The sequence below is a fragment of the Pinus tabuliformis genome, chromosome 8, assembly GCF_031772625.1.
Source record: "Pinus tabuliformis cultivar Carrire ecotype Pingquan chromosome 8, CPIR1, whole genome shotgun sequence".
NCBI classification, from domain to species: Eukaryota; Viridiplantae; Streptophyta; class Pinopsida; order Pinales; family Pinaceae; genus Pinus; species Pinus tabuliformis.
Window position 1 is genome coordinate 463,448,673 of NC_142294.1, and position 9,758 is coordinate 463,458,430.

Sequence of the window (9,758 nt, forward strand, 5' to 3'; positions counted from 1 at the left end):
TGCACATGTTGATCTCATCTTCTATTATGTTTGCATCTATTCCTTCCTCATCTATTTGGTTTTGAATTTGTTTAGAAACCCATTCTATTGTGCATTCTTTTCCCCATTGACCGGAAATATTAGTGGGAAGTGGGGTATTCCTTGGGTTTGATATCTTAAATTGTTTCCTTGCTTCTAACACTTCTTTCCTTTTTATATCATACATATCAATCCATTTATTCATGAATTCCATTTGGTAGAGGACAAATTTGTTGAGCACAACACTTTCATCAACACCTATTAAAAATCAACATGTATAATTCAAACTTAAAATATTATTCTTTCAATTCGGGAAGCCCAAAATGATATAGTAAATGATTCTAAAATAACTATAATAATGAATATTTTACATACCAATTACTTCTTGAACACCATTAGTTTGAGGCTTTTCTCCATCTATAATATCAGATGCACGTTCTTGATCCCAAAATTGTGCACCATCTTCAAAATATTTACCAAGGAATTCACATAGGAAGAAAAATGCTTCATTTAGTACATACCCTTCAGCCATGCAACCCTCTGGATGTGCCTTCTATCGGACATATCTTTTTAGGTTTTTCATGTATCTCTCAAAGAAAAACATCCATCTTGTTGAAATGATACCTGCCATTTCACTGTCATCAACTAGATGTATAAGTAAATGGACCTGTAGGTCCATGAAACTTGTAGAGAGCTCCTTTTCAAATACACATACAATTTCTGTGATTTCTTTCTTCCATCTTGGCACTTCAGACTCATGGATCTCTTTAGAGGTCACCCACCTAATTAGATATTGTCATTAAGTTAGTATGAATTTTTAGTGACATTTAGAATGAGATATAATATATCATTGTATCATATAGAGGAACATTTCATACCATGTAAAACCTTGTAAATATCAAGCGACCACATACCTCGTAAAGGCTGACAATTGACATATGGAATTCCTTAAGTCAGTTGTAAGTCATGAATCCCCTCTTATTGCTAGTGGCATGATATGCTATCAAACCAAATTATTATAGTTCATTAGTATTGATTTATCATAATATATCAAAATAAGTTTTAGTAAGTAAATGATAAGAATAACAATTAATTGATGTTAATACCGTCATAAAATTGTGATAATCATGTGTTTTGAATCCTGTGATATGTCCCTCTACTGTAAAAGCTTTATTCAATGATGATCCATATCCAGTGGGTGTTCTTATTGAACGAATCACATTTTTTAGTTGATCTAACTCTTTCCTTTTTAGTATCCATGGAGCTTCTGCATATGATTCATTTTCCTTACTTGGCCACAAATGTCTTCTATCAAATTTGGTACGTGAAAGAGCAATATCCCTCCCTGATGACAAAGTGTCTTTATCTTTGCTAGATATATGTCGAAAAATAGAATCAGGGACATTTTTGAAAACATGCATAGGATCTATTAAATGAGATATTAATAGATCCTTTGAGTAAGGGAGATCATAAAATATGGATTTCCTTTTCATTCCTTTTGGCATTTCAACCATAACTTGTTCTGGTTCCTCAATTGAATGATCATGACGAAAAAAATGGTTCCAAGCTTTTGATTCAGCATCTCCATACATTTTAAGCCAATCAGCTGGACCCATAACCTTGGGAGGAGGTTTATTTTCAATTTTTCCATCAAATTGATTCTTTAGGCGGCTTCTGAACTTATGGTCAGGTGGTAGAAAAACCCTGTTGTTTGCATATATAACTTTGTGTAGATCTTTAGAATATCGCCCCTCAAATTGTTCTACACATCTTGGACATGCAAAAATCCCTTTTGTTTGTAGCCCTATAATCAATAACTAGCTTACATAAGAAAACAATAATAATGTAATACTTATATACAACTTGAATTGAAAATAAATTATGATGTACTACGAATATGCAAATTATTTGATCTCTTACCAGAACAAACACCAAGTCCTGGGAAATCATGAATTGTCCAACATAGTATGCCATAAAACATGAAGGACCTATTTGATGGAGGACGTGATATGTCATACATTCTTATGCCTTTCCATAACAATTGCATCTCATCAATAAAAGGTGCAATGTAAACATCCATTTTTTTCACTTGATGTTTTCCTGGAACGATGAGAGTTAGCATAAGGTGTTCCTTTCTAACACTCATCCATGGGGGAATATTGTATACTATCAGTCCAACTGGCCAAACACTATAATTTGAGCTTAGGAAAGAGAAAGGGCACACTCCATCCATTGCAAGTCCTAACCTAGCACTGCGAGGTTCATCCTTGAATTTTCTTGGCCATTTTTCCTCTATATGTTTCATTGCTTTGGAGTCCATAGGAATTCGCATGAATCCATCTTTACTCCTATTCTTTGCATGCCAATCCATCAATTGTGCAAGAGATTTACAACGAAACATCCGTTGTAGTCTAGGAATAATTGGCATGTGTCGTAAAACCTTATTTGGAACCTAATTTTGACTTTCACCTCTTCATAAAGTCTATGGACAACGACTCTATAATGCAAAGGAATTTCAAGTTCTCCCATTCTATGGGAATGTACGAACAACATGCAATTCAACATGTAGTTCACGGGCACTCATGGATAATGTTACTTATAAAGAACAACATATAATCAAAGGTTAGATTCCATAATGTATAAAGCAAGTGTAACATATTACTTATTTTTATTTTTATTTTTAAAGAGTGAGAAAATCTATCATAACTCAATTATAAAACCAACAGTGAGGATAACCATCACTAACTGTTATCTGCTAGGCTAATATAGGTTGACTCATTATTATTATTAAAGAAAAACTATACCACTTATAATTACTTGCTAGTAATTTCACTCTTGCAAGATATTTTGAATCTTCAGTAATTAATCTATTTCTTTACCTTCAAAAAAGGCAAATTCTTAACCAAATAAAAACAATTTTTCATTAAAAAAAGTTGATTAAATCTAACTTTACAACATTGATAAAGCATTACACCGTATAAAGAACTTAAAACTCAAAATGAAAAATAAGGTTCAAATAATAATATCAAATCAATTAAACAACATGAAGGGATCTTAATGAAACTAGAAGAGATACCCAATTCCTTGCCTTAATTTTAATGTTATTTTAGAAAAGGTATTTTATTTTCCAATATTTTTCCATTACAAATCTAGGTAACGGGGAGACTTGAACCTCAATAAACTCATGAGATAATTTCATTATGCCAAATTATTTTACGCACCACCACTAAACTTACTCACCGCCGAAAACACAAGGGGAGAAAATCGATGGGATAAATCTTTGAAGGATTTATTTAAATTTCAACGAGCCGGCTGCCGACCAACAAATTCACATTGTAACCTGCATGGTCCCGTATAAGTATTTTGACAGCTTACCGCAGAGAGGGTTTCATTTTTTCGATCAGGGTTTTGTGCTGCTCTCCGATGTTCAACTGCAGAGCTTCGAAGAGAATTTGAAATTCTTCGAACGGAGCGCCGATTCTTCATTCCACGGGTAAAAATATAAATAAAACCCTCAAATTATTCTCTCTGCAGAAGCGCCAGGTTTCATTTTGAAGCTCTTTTTGGACTAGGTTTCAATTGTATTATCTGTTCTTCTGTGTTCAGTGCTTAGTCCGTTTTCGAAGATGGCAGGATCACTACTTGGGAGCCTTCCAGCTCCCAAGGTAAACAACGGGCCACAGTATGATTTTGCTTCGGATCCATGGTTCAGGGATCGGGTAGATCAACACCAGCCCAATTCGGTCGTAAAGGTTAAACAAATACCCCCTTACGGGAAGCGGGCAGGATTTGTCCCTCGCAAGATCGAAGACTTCGGCGATGGGGGCGCCTTCCCAGAGATTCACATTGCCCAATATCCACTGGACATGGGGCGCAAGGAAGAAAGGAAAGACACCAAGATTCTGCCCGTGAGCGTTGATGCACAGGGCAATATAGCCTTCGACGCCATTGTTAAGTAGAACGAGAATGCATCCAAGGTTGTGTATTCTCAACATAGGGAACCCTAAGAACAAAGGCAACCCTGGAAAAGATTGTAAATGTTCGTCTCAGTGCCGCACAGCCGAAGAATGTCCCCCAGCAGTCCTCTGAAGCAACCCATATCAAATACACGCCTTCACAGCAATCAGTGGCTTTTAATTCCGGTGTGAAAGAAAGGATTATTAGGATGGTTGAGATGCCCAAGGATCCTCTTGAGCCTCCCAAGTTCAAACATAAGAGGGTACCAAAAGCTTCCGGATCACCCCCCGTTCCTGTTATGCATTCACCTCCGAGGCCTGTGACTGTCAAGGATCAGCAAGACTGGAAAATCCCACCTTGCATCTCCAATTGGAAGAATCCCAAAGGGTATACAATTCCGCTCGACAAGCGTCTTGCGGCTGATGGAAGAGGGCTCCAGGAGGTCCAGATTAATGACAACTTTGTGAAGCTTTCAGAGGCGTTGTATGTAGCTGAACAGAAGGCCAGAGAGGCGGTTGAGATGAGATCCAAGATCCAGAAGGAGTTGATGCTCAAGGAGAAGGAGAAGAAAGAACAGGAACTGCGTGCTCTGTCTCAACGAGCTAGGATGGAGAGAAGTGGAGCAGGTGCCGGAGCCGGTGCTGGTGGTGGTGATAAGGTCGCTATTGGAGTACCTGAAAGGGCAACTGTCACGCCCTTTGCAGGTGGCAGTGAAAGGAAGATGGAGTCTGATCGTGATGCCCCCAAGGAGAACATAAGAGAGAATAAAGAGGAAAGAGAGGAACGGCTTAAGCGTGAAGCACTTCGCGATGAGAGGAGAAGGGAGAGAGAAAGGGAAAGAAGGTTGGAGGCTAAAGAAGGGCACGTTGGGAAGAAAAGCAAGATTACCAGAGACAGAGACCGTGATGTTAGTGAGAAAATTGCGCTCGGAATGGCCAATACCACTGCAGGTACAGGTGAAGTTGCCTACGATCAGAGACTATTCAACCAGGAGAAGGGCATGGAGTCTGGATTTGCAACTGATGATCAGTACAATATTTATGATAAAGGTCTATTTACTGCTCATAACACACTGTCCACTCTTTATAGACCCAAGAAGGATGCAGATAATGAAATGTACGGAGGGGCAGATGAACAGCTTGATAAGGTGCTTAAGACTGACCGTTTCAGAGCTGATAAAGGATTTGCTGGTGCTACTGAAAGGGGTGGACCTAGGGACAGACCTGTTGAGTTTGAAAAGGATGCAGAAGAAGCTGATCCATTTGGTTTGGATCAGTTCTTGACGGAAGTGAAGAAAGGGAAGAAAGCAATGGACAAGATTGGAGGTGGAGGAACCATGAAGGCAAGTGCTGGGTCTGCAATGAAGGAAAGTTATGAAGGAGGCTCCAGTAGGACTCGTGTTGACTTTGAGAGAGGGCGCTAAATTTGACTATTGCCAAAAACTGGTAAGCGCTTCTTTTGTGAGAGGTTGGTCGTTGTTAATGCCTCGAGAGAAATTTTATTGGGTGATTTTATACTTGATATGAATGTGAACAACCAAATTAAAATTCTTCTCTTTAGTTACAGAAACGACTTGTTGCCACAACTCTTTCAAGTTTCATGGGTATGTACTTAGCCATGAAATCCAGGGCAAAGCATGTCACAATGCATTTAGTTGTGTCATGCATACAATAGTATTCTCTTAAAATTTGTAATTTTAAAACAGTCCTATTGTTGTAATTTCTGTTTTATGTAATGACTAAAACTGCAAAAGGGTTGAGTGTATTACTGCCCACTTTAATTTCCAAAGTGTTTTAAAAAAAAACACGATTTCAGTTTGGTGCATTTTAGTTCAAAGATTTCCAAATCGTTATCCTTATTATTGGTTGGATGCAAATTTGTTTTGGTAGATATGCTTTTAATGGTTAAATTACTGTATTTATTATATATTTGCTTAAAATTGTATAAATTTTAACTCAGGAGAAGTATTTATATCATAGGTAGGCTAGTGAGCTGGCACTATGTCATCAGAACAATAAAATTAAGATTGTCTAGTGCATCTTAACATATTGTGGGTTTTAGCAGAAAATTATCTCTCTCTTGAAACTTTGTCGAAATGTTACGAAGTATGCAAAGTTGCTCTCTATACATATATGGAATCCCAGTTTTATCATTTAGGCCAGCATTATGCTTGTGGGTTCATTCTTGCTAGATGCAAATAAATTGAGTATGCGTGCTGTTGATTAAGAATTGGTTAAACACTGTAGTAGGAGAAGCAGTTTGCATTTGACATACTTATAATGCCCAATTGTAATGATATTAGTTTTTTGATCCCATATCAGTAGAAGACAAAATCAATTATCTTCTTGGTCACAATTATTTGTGTAGGTGTGTAAAAGGAGAGAATTTTAATCTTACTGTTATTGCCTCATAACTGCTGAACTTCTTTGCTTGTATTTCAGTGATACTAAGATGTTGAATAAGAAACTGGTTCATTTTGGAATTTAATCTCAACAGAAAAATGAATTTAATCTCAACAGAATCAAAATATTGTACATTTCCCCCAGCTATACATTTGAGTTACATAATCAGCTAATTCCCCAACTGAGATCTGGTTTGCGGGCTTTTAAAGATATCTCAGAATATATAGAAATGGCTGAGTAACTAGCTATTGTTTACATGTTCTATTTTTCCCATGGGCTGAAAGAGAGACTGATGCCTACTTGTAAAATTTCATCGGACAATGAAGAAGGTCCTATGGGACACTCTCACCCTAAGTCATCTCATTGGGGAACTAACATTTTCCACCCTATGTTGAGCAATAGGCATGATACAATATCTCATCCATCCTATTGCTTCTTGATCTTCCAAACAATAACCCTCAAGAGTCATGTGGTAGAACACATTGCATCATATGTTTGGGTGAGATTCCTGACTTACCAAAGACAAGGATGAAACACCATAGCATCCTTCCAACTTGTTCTTTCACAGCTTCTTCAAGGGTGTGAGGGTCAACTTGAATAAACCTGTGAATACTTCTTCAGGAGTCTTGTTGTCCAATGATTGATGGGGTACCTATTTTGAACATATACAACTCCATTAGTTGCTTCCCCCAAAGGAACTTCAACAACTTTTGATCATGGAGCATGGCATGGGCAACTTCTACAATAGACCCATTCTTCCTTTTGGCTATTCCATTTTGTTTGAGATTATAGGGCACAATCATCTCTTTCGTGATGCCTTCTTGCAAATATTTATGAATTCATTGGAAATGTACTCTCCACCAATGTCAGACCTGAAGATCTTAATTTTCTTTCCAGTTTGATTTTTGACCAAGGCTTTGAAATTCTTGAACAAATCGAAGGCCTCATCCTTATGCTTCATGTAATATATCCATGTCTTGAACAAATCGAAGGCCTGCTAGATTTGTTTGGGTTTGAAAATAGGCTTCTAGGCTAAATTTCACACGTCTAACTTCTCTTTGCTAATCATCTGCTGGAACATCATCACATCATGGATAAGTTTTGCATGTGTTAATTTTAGGTATGATCTATGCTTAGAGCAATTTACTTCAATTTTTCATATTAGCCCAATGACAATATTCAGATTAGCAATCGCATCAACATGATAGTAAAGTGCAGATAGAACATAAACATAAACAGTAGAAGACAAGCCAAGAGAAGAGGACACAAGATGTGGCACCAGCCAGGGACAAACCCCAATGTGGGGAACCCTTGATCAATTCTTCTTATAATCTTCAATAGTTCAGCAGAGAGAGAGATAGTACAAATACATAAATCTGAGAGAGAGAGATCGTACAAATACATAAATCTGAGATTTTATGACAGCAGAAGAAGGTACATCATTATGACAGTCTTCAATCATCAAGAGTGCTGAAGCATATCCTGATGCAGCATTCTTCAAATCGCTAGCTGCTCCAGCAATTCTGGTTGCAGGCCAAAACTCCCTTGACTGTGATGAATGGCTAATCTGATCAGTCTCCGAACAGTCCTAAGACAGCAGCCCCAAGGTAACCCTTGCTATGGTGCTATGGCCCGTGGCCTAGCACATAGCAACACTGAAGAAAATGTCTTCAAAACATCGCCAACCGAATGCTCAAAGCATCTCTTAAAAGTGTTGTAGACTTCTTGCTGCACTGCTGCAATTCTGGGACTGTTTAGGGCACCAATCACAGTCCCTAACAGTTCATCAAACTAGCCCAGAATTGCTTTCCCTTTCTGCGGCTCTCCTCCAATAAGATGCTGCCCTCCATGCTGCTTTTTTAGAGCAGATTCAAGCCTAACATAAGGACTGTCCACCCTCCAGCAAGTCCTAATCTTGGCCTTCAAGATCAGGGCCTTGGCCTTCCAATCAGCAACTCGGACCCTTATGAAATTTTGAGATCAGGCCTTGTCATTCACTGTAACTTCAAGATCACAACATGACTTAAGTCGCTGAATATGATTGACAACTTCTGGTAAAGTAGATTTATTTGATTCTTTATTTTTGTGTTTAATATGGAACCTATTAGTTCCTTTACCAAAACACCACATCCCCGCAATAGCTCTCAACATAGATATTTTATTACTTCCATTTTGGCTCATTATCAATGAGTAATCTCCTTTAGTGTTCCCTAATGACAATCCTTCAATAAGAGTCATAATGCACTATGGTGTATGCATTATGGTAGGTTTGCAACCAAATTTCCTTAGTGGAGCAACAACTGCATTACTCCCATCTACAGTACTGTAAGAGACAGCCCTGTCAGGAACAGAGTATCGAAGAACTTCTTCTCTACAGAAATAGGCTTTCATATCAGCAGAACTTGGGGTGATAGTGATTGAACTTTTTTGAGCTCTAAAGTCCTGAAATATTTCCTTTTCATATATACTTGTTGGCATTTATGGTGGTGGTGGGGTAGGAAGAAGAACAATCTGCTGAAGAGTTTCATTCCAATTTTTCATCCAATGATGGGAATCAATGGAAGGAGCGTGGTGTAGGAACAGTAAAGTTTCTTAAGCACAAGGATACTACAAAGGTTCGGCTGGTCATGAGGCAATCCAAGACATTGAAAATATGTGCAAACCATTTAAGTATGTAAATTTGTTTGTTTGTTTTTTTTTTTGTGTAATTTCCCCCCTGAGATTGTAATAGCTTATCTTACGTCCAAGTTTTAAGAGGCTTTTTGTGCCGAGAATTTGTGTTGATCCTTATTATCTGGATTATATTGTTTTTTTTTTTTTTCCTTGTAGTTCATTCCCCAATGTCACTTCAGGAGCACGCAGGTAGTGATAAAACTTGGGTCTGGCATGCAACTGATTTCTCAGATGGGGAACTGAAGGAAGAACTCTTCTGCATTCGTCTTGGCTCTGTAGACAGTGAGCACTATTCTTAGACTCTTCTAATCCTTGTTATGATCTTTTCTTTCTGTCTTGTATTTTTCTTTGATAAAATCTATGTTTGAGTACCTATATTCTTGGATCATTTCATTGAAGGGTTGATTTTGCATATGTTCTTAGGATGCTTTTGTGCAGATTATAGTGGGTTGGCAACGGATCCCCCTCCCCAAACACCCTATCAGCATAGTTAAGACTTGAGTTTAGGGTGGCTTTAATTATCTCTGGTAATAGCAAATGATACGGAGGATTGTGCATAACCCACCCCCTTTTTGATTCCAATAAGCAGAGGTGGTCACTATGGTAATCCGATTTCAATTTGTAGTTAGAAAATGGGGTCACAACTTTCCATATTTTTTGTTTTGTTTTGTCTTTTTACATCAAACAATAGTATATTTATTAGAACCA

General features: G+C 37.8%; 1 pseudogene; it reads left to right on the plus strand.

Moving 5' to 3' along the window:
- Window positions 1-3,629: 3,629 nt before the first annotated feature.
- LOC149236048 (SNW/SKI-interacting protein A pseudogene) lies at window positions 3,630-5,471 on the plus strand (annotated as a pseudogene).
- Window positions 5,472-9,758: the final 4,287 nt, after the last annotated feature.